Here is a 17,865-nt window from a genome sequence, read left to right as displayed (position 1 = left end):
CCCGAAGAGGAATATCCTAAAAATCCAAACGAAGTAACCACACCAATAGAAGAAGAACACTCAACCCCAAGCTATGGTTCAGCCGATCCTTATATGCAATTCCTACATGAACCTCAATGGTAAGGCATCATCAAGTTTCCCACCATACCAAGGTGAAATTCCATCCATTGAAGAGCAGGCCAATGAGATCCGTGAACAAAATGAAGCCGCAGATACATTATTCAATTATCCCTCCGATGTGACTGCGTCTCCATACCCTGATCCCAAGAACCACTACGACATTGTGATGATGGGTTACCGCGACCCACCTCCAAGATACGGGTATCCTACTGACATACCTCAGTCCTAAGAGGAGCATTTGGATTGAGCCCTACAGGAAACTGATGAGTTGAGGAAGAAGATTGATGTCGATGAGAAGAAAAAGAAGAAGATAGGAGACAAGATTCTTCGCAAATGTAACAAGCTAACAAAGGTGGTAAAGAAATTCATGAAAGATTACAAGGATGATGATGATGGTGGCATGTTTCAAGAAACGAAGTTGTGTGTTAAGATAGTCTGTATGATATGTGTAACATACGATGTAATAAGGATAGGAGTTATATATCGCTTAAAAAACAATGTATGAACATGTTGTAAATAATATACATATCATTTCATGATATGTATATGTATATGAAATAAATAAACTTGTATATTAAGAAAAGAAATATGTTAAATTTCAGATAAAAAGAATAAAATAAAAGAATGTCTAGACAAAGTGATAATCGAGAGGTTTCCCGAAAGGAAGCCGATAAACGTGAAGAAAAAGGGAAAGGTCTCGAGAAAGAACAAGTGGAACCAATTCCCAACAAATATATGAATCAAATACAACAAATGATTAAAAAGGCTGTTAGGGAAGAATCTGAATTCAGATCCCAATCTAGACAAACAAAACATTCCCAATCTGTTCACCCTTCTCAAAAATCTGTTAAGTCTCGTCCGAAACCCTCTCATCTAGAAGAAAGCGTTCATGAGTCAAATGCCGATGGAGGCGTTAGACAAGAATTTAAGAAACTCAAGATAGGAGGATGTTCATTTAAAGACTTTAAGTACTACGAGCCAAAAGAATTTCATGGTGACAAGGGAGCCATCACAACCGTGAGGTGGCTTGAAGAGATGGAGACTATTGTGATTACTAGCAAGTGTTCTGATGAGGAGAAAATTCAATACTCCGCCCTGATGTTCAAAGGCGAAGCGCTTGAATGGTGGAACACGTTAATGATGAGTAGAGGAAGGGAGGTGATGTATAGTTAGTCTTGGAACGAGTTCAAGGAGTTGTTGATGTCAAAATTCTGTCTGATGCATGAAACGGACCAAATTCAAACTAAGTTCTTGGCTCAAAAGGTTGTTGGAACGAACCTTCGTGAGTATAACACGAAATTCCACGAATACTGTCGTTTGGTTCCCCAGCTGGTTACCACTGAATCCAACAAAGTTACTCGTTACATTTGGGGATTTCCACGAGAGATTCACGACATGGTGAGGTCACACTTGCCTCAAACCGCTGACTCCGCGATGGAGTTGGCTGGATACTTGATGGGCGGAATGATCCGCAATAAAGAAGAAGATAAGAAGGTCGTGACGACACAAGACTCGAAAAAGGAAGGGAATACCCGTTTCAAGGGTAAGGGAGTTGACCAACGAAGGTCAGGCTTCAACCTTGGCATCCCACAATGCAAGATCGGTAAGAAGTATCATAGGGGTTAAGGCCATTTAACTCCATGTCTTTGTGAATCATGCTACAAACCCGGCCACGCTACGGCCGATTGTTGGAAGAAGAAGATGACCTGCTACAACTGTAAGGAGATGGGACATCTCAGCTTTGAATGCCCTAAGAACAAGCCCGCGACTGGTGGTGCGGGTGGTAGCGGTCAAAAGAACGAGCCCAAGAAGGGCAATGCAAGAGTCTTCGTACTTGATACGAAGAAAGCGGCCGACGCACCGGAAACCATTACCGGTACGTTCCTTGTTAACAACACTTATGCTAGAGTCTTGTTTGATTCAGGAGCCAATTTAAGTTTTATAGATTATAACCTTTAATCAAACTCAATAAAACTCTAAGCGTCGAGACCGCTAATAGCGAAACTGTTAAAATCACCGAAGCCTTAGAAAACGGAAAAATTTTATTAACCGGTTATGTTTTACCTATTCAATTTCTACCTATGACTCTTGCTGGTTTTGATTTGTATTGGGTATGGATTGGTTATCCGACAACCATGCTCATATCCTTTGCAATAGCAAGACCGTTGAACTTCGAGCCCCTGATAAACGAACCATTCGAATTGGAGGGGATAAAGACGCTGGCCGAGTTACCCTAATTTCCATGTTAAGGGCTAACAAATGTTTAAATCAAGGATTCTTAGCATTCATGGCCTACGTCACCGAGGAATCAAAACCCAAAGAAATCAAAGATGTTCCTGTTGTTTCCGATTATGCCGATGTCTTTCCTGATGAACTCCCCAACATTCCTCCCGATCGTGAAATAGAGTTTAGGATTGATCTTATTCCTGGTACTACTCCAATCGCCAAAGCTCATTATCGCCTCGCGCCAACCGAGATGAAGGAACTAAAGAAACAATTGGACGAGCTTCTTGAGAAAGGCTTTATACGACCGAGTTCATCACCATGGGGAGCGCCGATACTATTCGTCAGGAAAAAGGATGGATCCATGCGTATGTGTATTGACTACTGAGCTCTCAAAAATGTCACAATCAAGAATCATTATCTACTCCCTCGAATTGATGACCTATTCCATAAACTTCAAGGTGCTAGCTTCTTTTCAAAAATCGATCTTCGTTCCGGCTATCACTAACTCAAAGTTCAATCCGAAGATATTCCGAAAACCGCCTTTCGAACAAATTATGAGTTCACCATTATGCCATTCGGACTTACTAATGCGTCAGCTGCGTTCATGGATATGATGAACCAAATCTCTAAGCCTTACTTGGATAAATTTGTTATCATCATCATCGACGACATACTAATTTATTCTAAGTCTAAGGACGATCATGAAAATCACCTTCGAACTTTACTTGAAATCCTTAGGACCGAGAAATTGTACGCTAAGTTCTCGAAATGCGAGTTCTGGTTGCACGAGGTGCAATTTCTTGGTCACGTCATCAATGTTAATGGTATTCAAGTGGACCCCGCTAAGATTGAAGCTATATCTAAATGGGAAGTCCCAAAGTCGCCAACTAAGATTCAAAGTTTCTTAGGATTGGCCGGCTATTACCGAAGGTTCATCGAAAACTTCTCCCGAATCGATGTTCCTCTAACTTCTTTAACTCGTAAAAACATTAAGTATGAATGGGGAACAAAGCAACAAGAGGTGTTCGATATACTTAAAACAAAAGCTTACCCCAGCTCCTATACTGGCCTTGCTAGAAGGTACCGAGGATTTCGTTGTCTTTAGTGCTGCGTCCCATTCCGGATTTGGATGTATACTAATGCAACGAAATAAAGTAATCGCCTACGCCTCTCGTCAACTCAAGGTGCACGAAAAGAACAATACAACCCATGATCTAGAGTTGGGCACCATAATCTTTGCACTTAAGATATGGAGGCACTATCTCTATGGAGTAAGGTTTATCGTGTACACTGATCATAAAAGCTTGAAACATATCTTTGATCAAAAAGAGCTTAACATGCGCCAACGACGTTGGATGGAAACTCTTAACGACTACGACTGTGAAATCGTTTATCATGAAGGCAAAGCCAACGTTTTGGCTGATGCCTTAAGTCGCAAAGAGCTCGAAAAGCCATAAAGAGTCCGAGCGTTAAGGCTAGAATTTCAAATCAATCTTATTGACCAAATCAAATCTTCTCAAACACAAGCGATAAATGAAAACAAGATCTCCGACGAAAAACGTAACGGCACTATTGACTCGCTAGTCATAAGTGACGATGGTATACTTAGAATGGGAAACCGGATTTGGGTACCAATCGTTGGGGACTTACGTGAGAAAATCATGAATGAAGCCCATAAAACCAAGTACATGATGCACCCCAGTAGTGACAAAATGTATCAAAACCTTAAGTCGAACTACTGGTGGAATGGGATGAAAAAGGACATTGCTTCGCATGTTGCTAAATGCTTAACTTGTTTGAAAGTCAAGGCTGAACATCAAAAGCCTTCGGGACTGCTTCAGCAACCCGAACTTCCCGTATGGAAGTGGGAGTTAATAACCATGGATTTCATAACTAAACTCCCGAAGACGACTAGGCAACATAATGCTATTTGGGTGATTGTTGATAGATTAACCAAATTCGCTCACTTCATTCCTATCAATGAGTCGTACTCAATGGATAGAATAGCGCGTATTTATGTGAACAACATTGTTACTTTGCATGGAGTACCGCTATCTATAATCTCTGATCGAGACAGTCGTTTCACATCCCACTTTTGGAAAAGCTTCCAACAAGCGTTAGGTACAAAGTTGAACCTTAGCACCGCCTATCATCCGCAAACTGATGGGCAAAGTGAAAGGACAATTCAAACGTTGTAAAATATTCTCCGAGCTTGTGTGATTGACTTAGGTGGAAGTTGGGATGACCACTTACCACTGATGGAATTTTCATATAACAATAATTATCACACGAGTATTCAAGCTGCACCATTCGAGGCGTTATATGGTCGAAAATGTTGGACGCCTGTGTGCTGGTCTGAAACTAGAGATAATCAATTGTTTGGACCCAAAATAGTCCAAGAAACCACCGACAAAGTTCTTCAAATCCGAGAACGACTTAAGACGGCACGTGATCGCCAAAAGAATTATGCCGATGTCCGTCGTAAGCCGTTAGAATTCAATGTTGGTGACAAAGTTCTTTTGAAAGTCTCGCCATGGGAAGGCGTAGTCCGCTTCGGCAAGAAAGGCAAGCTAAGTCTTCGATTCGTTGGACCCTTCGAGATACTAGAACGAATTGGTACTGTTGCATATCGATTGCGACTACCCGAGGAATTGCAAGGGATACACGACGTATTCAATATCTCAATTCTGCGAAAATGTCTAGCCGATGAATCTCTTGCGATGCCATTAAAAGACGTAGAAATTAACGAGAATTTAAAATTCGTAGAACGTCCAATACAAATAGAAGATTCAATATTAAATAAACTTAAAAGACGAACTTTGAAAATCGTGAAAGTGAAATGGGATTCCCGACGAGGACCTGAGTACACTAGGGAACTCGAGTCCGAAATGAGAAAGAAATACCCCCACTAGTTCTAGTAAGCAATCTCGAGGACGAGATTTATTTCAATGCAGAGAGGATGTAACATCACGAAAAATTTCGGGCCAAAATGATCAAGAATCAAAGTCAAGGAACCAAAACTATCAATTTCCAAACTACAAGGGCTAAAATGAAAATTCTGAATATCCTGAAGAGCGCCCCTACGCTTACCGCGATGGGGTATCTGACACAACGTGACACGTGTGCCACGTAGCAAATGGTGGCAATGTCTGCCGCCACGTGGCAACACGTCCGCCACATGTCGCCACGTCGCGCAACACCTGCCACGTGTCGCCACGTGGCAGGTCTAGTGGTGACTGGCCATGCCTATGTCGCGTACCGCGACAGGCTAAGCCAAGGCCCGTCGCGTACCACGACAGGATCCAATTTTGGCTTTAAATAGGAAGGCCACGGGATTCATTCCCATCACACCCAAAATACACATACTACTCTCTCTCTAACTTCTCTCACTACCTCGAAATACGTGCCCTCGATCCACCTCGTTTTACGTGCCCGATTCCTCGATAAACATGCTATAACTCTATAAACGTGCCAATTCCCGAAAACATACCAAACAAGAAGGAGGTGCTGTCCCGACGTCCCGACGATCATCTTGAAGTACGTGCCGAGAAGTGTTGTTGCCTTGAGAAGCGTGCCAAGTGTAGAAAGAGTAAGTGATCAAGAGGCGACAAAGTGTTGTTCAAGTGAATAGGGTTCTATAAGCCAACCAAGGTAGGCATAATGCCCAAATAAAATATTATAAAGACTTAATACCCTAAGTCGAGATTATACTCGATACCTCGAATAAAAGAAATATATATATAACAAAGAAAAGAAAGAAAAGAAATATATATGTGTGTTAAATTCTTTGTTATAGATATTATTTAAGTATAATAAGTGTACTTAAATAATATAGAAAGGAATACGTTTCTTAAAGAAGAAGAAACGCAGGGTTTTACAAATAAACTAAAGGTTTATAAATTAAGTTTAAAACAAAAGGTTTTAAAGTAAAAGATATTTACGAACTAAAGGTTCGTCGAGGTAAAGATTATAAAAGAAGACTAAAGGTCTTAAGACGGATCGTGTATCCAACTAACAAAAGTTATACTCGTACTATAGGTGCGAGATAGCAAGAGAAAGACTCACGTACGGTGTTGGAAGCCGATCCCATTTGAAAGGTGAATACGCCCCACTTTTACAAATTTGTTTTCAAACAAACAAACGTTTTATGTGTAAAACTTTACATAAGACTAAGTGTCTCTAAAAACATTATAAATAAGAGTATGAGCCTAGCCCTCAGGCTGTGATATACGTTTGTCTGGATCCTTACATATGTGGAACGCCGTGGGCACATCACACCACGCTTGGTCATGACCTCCAGCCACGATGGGCCGAACCAAAGTATGTTGAATGAGAATGACCTTGTGTATATTTATGGTACCTAAGTACGTCAAAATGCTGCGGTGTTTTGTTGAGGTGACCTAGTGTAGAGACTCGAGTTTATAATGATAGTTTAACTTGATTATTCCTAAGCCAGGATGGGCTGAGGCTTGCGTGGTCTCGAGGAGTAATTAAGTAAAGAAAATATTTTTTAGCGTCAGCATATTCACCAGCATTCGTTGTTGACGTATTTTAATACATTTTGCAGGTAATCAAGATTAGAGCTTGTGAAGACGAAGAAGCTAAAGAATCCGATGGCTCGGATAATTTTGTTTGAATATTAAAATATGATCGTTTTGTAAAACATATAAACAAGTAAATACTAAACAAGGCTTTTGTCTCGTCTCTTTTGTTGTAAATATTTATAATATCAATCCACATGTTTTTATAAGTCTTTCGCATTAACCCGCTACTCAGATTTATTCACAAATGTGGTACCAACTATTGATCACACCCCTAGGCCTAATATGGGGGTGTGACAGAAAGGCTCTTTAAGGGTGGCAGACACTAATAATATATGTGAGGTTATAAGGCTAAAAGCTCTTTAGAACGTATATGTATGTATGTAAAGTAAGATAAACTATGAACGTATGAAAGAAATAAAGAATGAAAGTAAGAATGATGTTTTAATAAACTATTTTATGTTATGTATTAAAGACAAGTTTGAATGTTGTGTAACTATTTTTTGAAGTTTTATTTATTCCGCGAAGTTTTAATTAACTCTGATATTTAGAACTGTGTTTATGAGTAAATCCAACGCAAAAGTAGGACACCGGGATTGGGGCCTTACATGTATACTTTTTGACACGTTTGTTTTGCGATTAAACTTATTCCCATATGTTATGCTTCCACAACTTAAACGTTAAACTATGAAAACTATTTTTCCATTTTGGGCAAGTTATGGTTTTTAAATAAACTTAGATGTCATTTGGTGTAACTAATGACTAAGATCCTAGTTTGTCACACACATCGCGGTAAAACCCCGAATGTAAAAAATTGAGGGTGTGACAACACAATAGTCATGATTTGTAACTTATGGTTATTATGTAGTATGAAAATATGAATAAGTAGGCATAAAGTCACCAGAATTGTATAAAAACAGTAAAATAAGGGTAGTAATTACTCACCTTATTAATTAGGTGAGACAAAGATAATAAAATAAAGATTAAACGAAGCTAGAGTCTTTAACGTGTTAACTGATCTAAAATGAATGAACCTGAAACTTTGATATAGTAAAGTAGAATTAAAAATGAACACATAGTCGCTGGAATCAAGTCAAGCGGCTAAATAAAACTCAGGATATGAAATTTTTAACGTTTAAGCGAGCTTGTACAGTTCAGAATCTGGACTTCGAATAGGGAGTCGGGTTCTGACCAGTACATTCAAAATATCAAAACAAAGATAAAATTCTTCTGGCCCAAAAGCTAGTTTTGAACAAAAGGTATTGTAATTAAAAAAGTACCAAAATCAACTTTTTTAACCCTAAAGGGGTCAGAGAGAAATTGATTAACCAAACTCCCTAAATAATTGAAATTGATTTAGGGCTTTTTTTAAGGACTCAAAACATACAACATCACAGAAGGCAACTTACCCGTAAAGATAAAGGAACGATGAAGAAATACGAATCAAAGGGTCTTGAAGCTTGAAAGTCAAACCGTATAATGAAGATTCTTGAAGAAAAGCACCATAAACATTATATGATCAAAATTTCAAGATGGAGGCTGAGTTGGAGAAGTGTTTTAGGGTTTTAGGTTATGTTAGTTTAAATAATTAAGTCCATAAATTCATAATTCATTTATATGGTAAACGGGCTCGTTCAGGATGTAAATAAATCAATAACCCGAAAGGTTCAACCTTATTTAACAAGAAAATGAGTTAGAGAGTTAAAGTAAGTCTAGGTATATTTAATTGGAGCTTACATGCCATTTCAGTCATTTAGGAAAAGATTTGGAGGGTCAAAACAAATAAACGAACAAAAGCAATGTTTGCTGATTTGGGTGTTGTAGCGCGTCGTTAGAGAATGAGCCTCAGGCGTAGCGACACATGAGGAAATGCTAAGTTTCATATTTTCATTTTTGACACTCTTTGTTCCTGTACATTTGGTTAAATGCAATAATAACATAAAATTTATGATTTTGAGGATTGTATAATGAGTATATGGCAATATAATAAAGAGTAAAGTGTCATTTTCTTCCTTATGGTTTGGCAAATAATGTGAACTTACTCCAAAAAGTTTATTTTTTTCATATGGGCCGTCCACGTGTCCCAATTCTTGCCAATTACATCCCAATCATTAGCCCGGTTAAATTTAATCATTAAGTCAGGGGTAGACATGTCTTTTTACTATTTCTTTATTTTAGTGAACTGCGGATTTCGTCCTTGTGGTAAGTCCAAATATGCGGTTTTGGTCCAACAGTTTCAAGTTTGCAATTTTCATCCTTGTATTTTCATTTCACTTGAAATTAAACCTGAATTTATTAACCTCATTAAGTCTGGTCTTAACCCATCTGCGTGCCCCTCTCGTGACGACTAGTTTTGTCCTTTTTCTTCCCAAATAAACCTCAGTCCTAATTTGCAAGCCCCTACACATGAGGGGTTGAGTGCATTTCGAGAGAAAGGAAAAAACAAAAAAGAAGGAACAAATCTACCCCTCACGTGAAAGGCACACACCGATGAGTTTAATGACCAGATATAATGAGATTAGTGAATTAGGGTTTAATTGCAAGTGAAATGAAACCATAGGGAAGAAAATTGCAAATTTGAAACTACTGGAATTAAACCGCAGATTTTGACAAACCATAAGGACAAAAACCGCATTTCACTTAAATAAGAATTATAATAAAGAAAGAGTGAAAACACAAGTCTACCCCCGGGTTTTGTGATTTGTGATTTGGATGTAACTGGAAAATAACTGGGAAACGTATATAGTCCATATGCGAAAAATAAACTTTTTGGACTAAATTTGCATTATTTGTCAAACCACAAGGACAAAAATGACACTTTACTCTAATATAAAACTTTCAAGATTTTATTAATACGAAAAATCTGACTTACCTTCATAAATCGGGTAAACGCAAACGTATACTAGTATGAAAATTACGAAATGTTACATAATTAATTTAATGACATTCGATCGTTCGCCTATTTTCTATCGGCTCCACAAAACATTCTGGAAAAAAGTTAAAAAAAAACCACACCTTTTACAATGGTTGAATTAGAAACCCACTCCTCATCCATCATTAATCCATACATCCTGTCAGATGCAAGATTCACGTTTAGAATACCATGGAAGTATGCGGTGTATCGTCCCAGTCCACCGCCCACTTTACTCTTGCTTTTTGTGTAACATTCCGAAATTTCTAGAAATGATATTTAATATATTATTTAATTCTGGTGGAAAAGTTTACTTGAGTTAGTAAATGAGATAATAAAATAATAAAGACGGAAGGTTAAGTAGGCTTTAAAGATGAAATTAAATATGGACTAAAAGGGAAAGATGGTCCTAAGGTCCATGGGCTTAAGGGAGGATAAATACTGCTTAAACCCTAATCCTTTCCATTTACATCCATCTCTAAACCAGAGCCTACAACTTAAAAAACACACACTTCTTCATTCTTAACCCAAATCCCGTTTTCGAGAAAGCCACCCATGAAGACACGACGTTCCCGAATATCCAACTATAACATTCGTCAGATTTCAATCCCGAAACCCGACCCATTTATTTTATATATACTATTATTATTACCCGGACTATTGTTATTCATCATTAGTTTATTAATCATTTTATATTCCGACACTCGTTTTTGATTTTTGTTTATTATTAAATCGTTATAACTATTTTACTAGTACGAAAAACCACCCCTAACATTTGTTTTTGCAACTTCTATCTCCACACTCAAATATCAAGGACCAATATGTAAAGTATAAATATTATATAATTTTTTTCTCTCCCTTTCTCTTCTCCCGCTCTTCCCTCCGGCGTTCAAGACAACCCCCCCCCCCTTTGCTTTCTTGACTCGTAATCCACACCAGAAATCATGGAATTGCTATTGCCAAATTGTTAATTGGTCAAAAACGCGTCTGAATCATACCATAATCACGTAATTAACAACTAAATCAATGTGTTAAAAATCGCGGCTGACCTAGACCTCGTAATGCTATAAATACGTACCTATAATTCGATTAACTCGTCACACATACTCCTTGCCTGATGCAACCCCAAAAACCAATCGTAACTCAGAAGTAGTGCAGCAGTGATTTATAAGCTCGTGTGCTCCTGGTTTGGAATTAAGCGAGTAATCAAAACCCTATATAAGTTTTAATTAACAAAGGGCAATTGATTTTCAATTGGGAATTAGTGATTTAGGGTTATTATGGATTTGGGATCTGTTTCAGTGTTTGTTTAAATATTTTGTTGCTTCACACTTTAATCAAGTGAGCCACTAGCACAGTTGGTTGGAGCACCCCGTTAAAACCCAGCCACCCAGAGACCCGGGTTCGAGTCCCTGCAACCCTTCTTTTTTTAGATTCTTTTTTTTCTTTATTTAAACTATTGTTTTTATTATTTTAATATGTATATTTCTTTAGTCGTTTTAACGATCCGGACACCAACCAAACTATAAAATAATTTTTCATTTAGAACTTTTTGTATATGAAGATACACACACACACACACACTCACGTCCACACACATATGTAATTATAAAATCAATATAGTTTCCGACTTAACCTAACTTTATAAATAAAGAAATTAATAAAGTAACTCGTCTAAGCATACCTATCGTCGCTAAAACTTACAAAATGAGTTTTTTTTTCCTTTTTTTATGTATATAAATAATTATATGATACTTCTATGATAATAATTTAACAAATTATTGTCTAAAAATAGATAAGTAGCCTGTGTAAATATTTATATTATTTACGCTTTTAATCCAACTCCTATAAAGGTAACGTATAATATAATTAATGCCCTATCGATCCCAAATCCGTTATGAACCCATCATGTATTTTTCTTGTTCGTTTGTGTCGTTAGATTGCTTATTTAATTATAACTTTAATTAAGACTTATTGTTGAGACTCTCCGTGGAACTAACTAACTTGGTTGCTTTAACCGCCTCCTCGTTAGCTTCTCCCTTACCTCCAAGGTGATTTTACATATCCCCCTTTTTCATCTTTTAAATTTGGGGGTGACATGTATACCCTATTTAAATTCATCATTTTTATTTCCACATCTATTCAAAACACAATTCAATATATGTTTATGTGTGATTAATACATGCTCTATGATAATGTACTATGTGCTTAATTGTTTATTTTATGTTTGGTGGTTGGTATCTCATCCTCATCTATCCTCATCTAGTATGATCATACATTTACCCAAGTACTTTCATTTCGTATCAATAAGTACGGGTCCACATCTATTTAGTTGTTTACATTTTCATAAGAATTGTAATACTCAAGATTTACATATGAATTGTGATTCATCTATATATATATATATATAAATATATATATATATAACTAAAACTTATGTATTCTCACCAACATTCGTGTTGACAAACTCTATTTTCATTCATGTTTCAGGTACAAGTAATTGATATTATTTAAGATTGAATACAATAGTTTGATCTTAGGATATTTATTCTAAACACAAAAAGTATGATGTATTTATTATGTATATTGAATTTGTGTACTTGTTTTAATGTTAATGAAATTAAATAATTATTGTCGCTTTAATTAGTTTCTTTTGAGCTACTGTCCAATCAATACGTTACGCCCCGGTATGTTCCGCCGCTGGTCTGGGTGTGACACTAACTGTTGGATTGATCCCAAATTTTAACTACTTGTTCAAGGCATACAAATGAAGATTTTCACCTATCAGGTCTTCGATCAGAGGTCGGGAAGTCCGATTGTTATCAGCAAAACCGTAGCTGCTAAAAAACGAAGATTCCGGCGACTGTTCAGCTCCTCCGGCCACCGTACATATGTTTTCCGGTGACAGAGTGCAGATGCGTTTGTAGATCGGGGCGAGACGGTTCCGTGGCCACTTGAATTACTCAATTCCGAGTTCGTTTGATATGGTTTTTGTCTATTCGAGTGATTTCAAACATAAACCTCAAAGGTACATTTTTGTTCAAAAGGTTTACTTTTCTTTTACGGATTTTCATGAAAATTGATAAGATGATAGAACGGATCATGATTATTGATAAAGTAATGAACTTGTGAGTAAACGGGTTAGTTGGTTCGTTTTAGGTAAAACGAGTCGTGTTCTGGTTGTTAAAAGAACGGGTAAACGAAGTCGGTTTTGCATGAAACTTAGTAGGATAGTAAATCGGACCTTATTATGTGAGAAAAATGTAAACTTGAACATAAACAAGTTGTTTGGAATGAGACGGGACCAACAGGAGACGTTTGGACCATGTTAACACAAGGAAACAAGGTAGTTATAGACCAAGGCTAGTTCCTTATGCCAAACGGGTAAGCCGAGACGAAAGGAAAGGTTGGAAAGTGATGAAAATTTAATCATATTCTAACTGGGTCCTTAGGAGACCGGAATCAAAGGAATGTAATCGAATCGAATGGGGAAGTGATCGAATCGAATGTGTGTTCCGCTTCAAATAGAAAGTTCATTCAATTAGAAAGTCCATTCGAATAGAATCTACCATTCGAATAGAAAGTCCATTCAAATAGAATTTCCATTCGATAAGAATGGTTATTCGATTAGAACAGTCATGTGATTAGAATATGCCATTCGAATAGAATTGCGATTCAATTAGAATTGTGATGCGATTATAATGGTGATTCGATTAGATGATATAGTTAGAGGTAAATAATTGATATTTATAGTTATTACACCATTAGCCGTGCCCAAATGAAGAAATGTGTTACAATCAATTCCTAAAGAAGCAGGACTCAAGTGAGTTTCTAGCTCCATTTCCTTGTTATGTTATTAGGGTTGTGTGTATACTCAATGTGATTAGTTAATATGCTTACCTTAAGTGGTAAGTGTATGCCATATATGATTTACGTGAAAGTTATTGAAGATATAAATGAATGCTTGTCAGTACGTGAACGATCTTCGGATATTGTACGTATTGCCAGGGAAGGTGATCATTAGAAGATTTATGTGAAGGATGCCCAATGCGTCTGTATATTATGATGTGGTATGATTGTTTACGTGGGTACATTCTACGTTCGACATAGTAAGTTAGGATGGAAAATCCCTCTAACTTCCTTTGGACATAGACGTGGAATGTAACAACGTAGATAAGGACTGTGGACCCTATTAGTGTTCCTTAGATGGATATTATATAATAAAGTATGTGCTCCTTATATGGATATAATACACATTGTTACTTCTATGGGTAATATATATAGTGTTGCTTATATGGATAATAAATGTCGTTCATTCTATGAATAATATATAGCGTTCTTTCTATGGATAATATATAGTGTTCCTTCTATGGATAATATATAGAAGATCCTTCTATGGATAATATATTGTGTTCCTTCTATGGATAATATATAGATGCTTCTTCTATGATAGTATACAGTGTTCCTTCTATGGATGATATATAGTGTTCCTTCTATGGAAAATATACATGTTCCTTCTATGGATAGTATACAGTGTTCCTTCTATGGATAATATATAGTGTTCCTTTTATGGATAATATACATGTTGTTCCTTTGATGGATAGTATATAGTGTTCCTCGTATGGATAATAGTAAATGTTCTTTTAACATATATTATGTAACGTTCCTCTTATGGATATTTATAAAAGTTGTGAAGTGTTAAGATTAAAGCTGGAACTCAGATTAAGTATGAATATGTATCTTCGGATACGTATTTAGGAGAATGTAATTTATGTTGCATGATTAACTAGAACTCATTCAGCATAGCTTACTTTTAGTATGCACGCAGGTGAATAGGACGATGGAGCTGGCTTGAGGGGAACACATGGCATGGACTGAGCTGACTAGCATCTAATGAAAAAAATTTACGATGTTTTATGTTATGTTTAAAGACAATATTTGGATATTTTGTATTGAATTATTGAAGTTAACATTTCCGCGAAAGGTTTTTAACTCTGATTTGTAGAACTGTGTTTATGAGTAAATCTGACGCTAAAATAGGGCACATGGATCGGGCCCTTACAAGTTGGTATAAGAGCATATGTTTGAGAGAATTAAGCATCCTACATTCTTAGACTCGAACATAGAATGGGATTTAAGTTAGAAAAGAAAGAAGATGCCAATTCAAGAAAGCCATGTGTCGCTCAAGCAAGCTCTGTAACGATAAGTTGCATGATTAAGTTCATGTAAAGATTTAGAAATATATGTACATGCATGTTAAATGAAAGTGGAATAATATATGATGTTAGATTAATTGCTAAAGAAAGAATGTTTGTATGCTAGCTTAATTGCTAGGAAAATAATGTGTATGCTAGCTTAATTGCTAGGAAAAGAATGTGTATGCTAGCTTAATTTCTAGGGATAAGAACGTAGGTTATATGCATGTTTACATGATTGTGTGAGAAGTAGAAACTATCACAAGAGAAATCACAAGCGTGAGGAGGTCGTACTAGTAGATGTGGTTAGACACGTGCCAACCAGACACCTTTTTGAAGAAGGTGTGACAAAGAGATATACGAAAGCAGTAGGTCTTCGACTGTAGAAAGTAGTGGAGAAGGATCACACTTGGAGCTTGTAGTCAAATACACTAAGGGAGTTGCTCAATAGTCGCTGAAGCATCAAAGGCAGCCCAAACTGGGAAATTAGGGCTACAATAGTTAACTCCATAAGGGAACTTGTTGGGATCGTGAGCAACGAAGAGAACGAGGAGAAAGTAGAGATGATAGAGAAAGACAGGTTATTATCAAGATATCCTAATGGAACATGCATGAAAGGATGAGACTACATAGTGTAGCGAACATGAAAGGAAGATGCTAAGAATAATATAGTTGTGTACCTGAGACTTTATGGAAGACACCACTAGCGATACTTTCGTTAAAGTATGAGAATGATTAAGAATTGTAAATTAGAACTAGAGGGACGTGAGTTCCTCGTTACTCTTTATGTTTGACCTTAAGAGAGTTCGATTTTGTTTGGGAATGAATTTGCTATTTGAGTTTGAGGCTCATACAACATGTAAGAGTAAGTTGATAAGGTTGAAGTCTTTAGATGGCGGTATAGTGACGGTTCATGGTATTAAAGAAAGCTCAGAGCTTAACGACCTCTCGATGATAAAAGCCGAAGGTTTGTTAAGGCGAGGGTGCAATGCCTACCTGGTGTATGTTGTCGAAGCTACAGCCGAGACGAAAGAAGTGAAAGATGTTACTGTAATGTGTGACCATCCAAAAGTGTTCCCAGAGGCCCTCCAGGGTTACCACTGGAACAAGGAGTAGAATTATAGATAGAAGTAATACCATGAGCACAACCCGTCGTGAAAGCTTATTACCGCTTGGCGTCGTCTGAGATGAATTAGTTAATGTCCGAACCGCAAGAACTCCTCAACAAAGGTGTTTTAACGCCAAGTGTTTCCCCACAAGGTGTACCGGTGTTGTTCGTGAAGAAGAAAGACGAAAGCATGAGAATATGTCTAGATTACCGCAAGTTGGTTAAGCATACAGATAAGAATATATATTCATTGCCACAGATTGGCGATTTTTTAGATTAGTTGCAAGGTGCTAGTTGGTCATCGCAAATAGACCTTAGAGCAGGCTATCATTAGTTGAAAGTGAAAGAGGCAAACATCCCTAAGACAACGTTTCAGACACAATATGAACACTAAGAGTTCTCGTGGTATCATTGGGGTTGAAGAATACTCCAGCAAAATTTATGGTTATGATGAATAGGGTATGTCATCAGATTTTAGACAAATCTGTCACTGCCTTTATTGATGATAATCTTGACATATCCAAGGAATAAGTCCGACCATGATAAACACTTGAGAGAAGTTTTGGAGACGTTGAAGAAAGAGTAACCGTATGCTAGGTTTTCAAGGTGTACCATTGATACAAGTCATAAGAGTTTGGATATCTCTTCAAGTAGAAAGAATGGAATATGAGACAAGAAGATGGGTAAGGCTGATAAAGGATTATGATTGTGAAATCAAATATTATCCTGGCGAGGCTAACGAGGTCACTGACGCACTAAGTCATAAAGGTGGAGAGATTATCACGACGATTGTGTTGTATAAATTAGCTAGAACTTCAGATTTCATGAGCGAGATATACGAGACACAATAGATGTTATAAGGGATGAGAGCAAGATGAAAAAGAAATAAAAATTTTCTGGTTACACCTAGATTTGGAAGATAATACTTATAATGTGAAAACTCATATTTGGTCGCCTGAGGATTCCACGTCATGGAGATCTTTGAGGCCAAATCCAAGATAAAGCTCATGAGTCTAGATACTCGGTTTACATCGAGGCTTCGAAAGGAAAGATGTCAGTTACAATAAGGCAAATACCAATTAAAGCTGAAACCTTAAGTGGAAGTCAAGTGAAGATGAGTTCATGGTATGTGATAGTTGTGGAAGGATAGGATAATTTGCATACACAGACAAGAACAACCGCAAGTGTTACGAAGGTGAAATCGGTAGTAACGCAGCAAGAGGATGCAGAAACCGAGGACAAAAGCTGGAAAGACATGCAAGGAAAGCGTATAGATGGCTTAGTGTAGGTTCCCAGCCGGATCTATACAGGAGTATCTCATAACACGAGGGTACGGAATCCCCACGTATACGATACGAGTGTTAATACAATTAGTACGTTGAATCTAAGCAAACACACAAGAACATAGGATAACACTTGATATATTGCAAAGACCAACACGTGATACAGAGAATCACACAAAACAATCGTTCAAAAGTTAACCAACTCAGCCAAAGTTATGGGTTTATAATACTCGACAACTTCGCCTAACACACTAGGCGATGTTGTCATAACTTCGCTGTCCTTCAAGTTCTCCCAACACATGGCGAACATATAACAAACACTATTCAACACAAAACAAACAAACTAAACGATTACAAACACAAACAAACACAAGATACTGAACTACTGACATCGTGCACCAACAGACTCCCCCTTGGCAGTAGCTTCATATCTCTATCTTCTTTCTCGTGTCTTGTAATCCAAAAATCTCGTACCACTCGT

This window comes from Bidens hawaiensis, unplaced genomic scaffold (genome assembly GCF_021521415.1).
Source record: "Bidens hawaiensis isolate Kalapana, Puna unplaced genomic scaffold, B.hawaiensis_p1.1 tig00005587_1, whole genome shotgun sequence".
Classification (NCBI taxonomy): Eukaryota; Viridiplantae; Streptophyta; class Magnoliopsida; order Asterales; family Asteraceae; genus Bidens; species Bidens hawaiensis.
Note: the sequence above shows the minus strand (reverse complement) of the source record.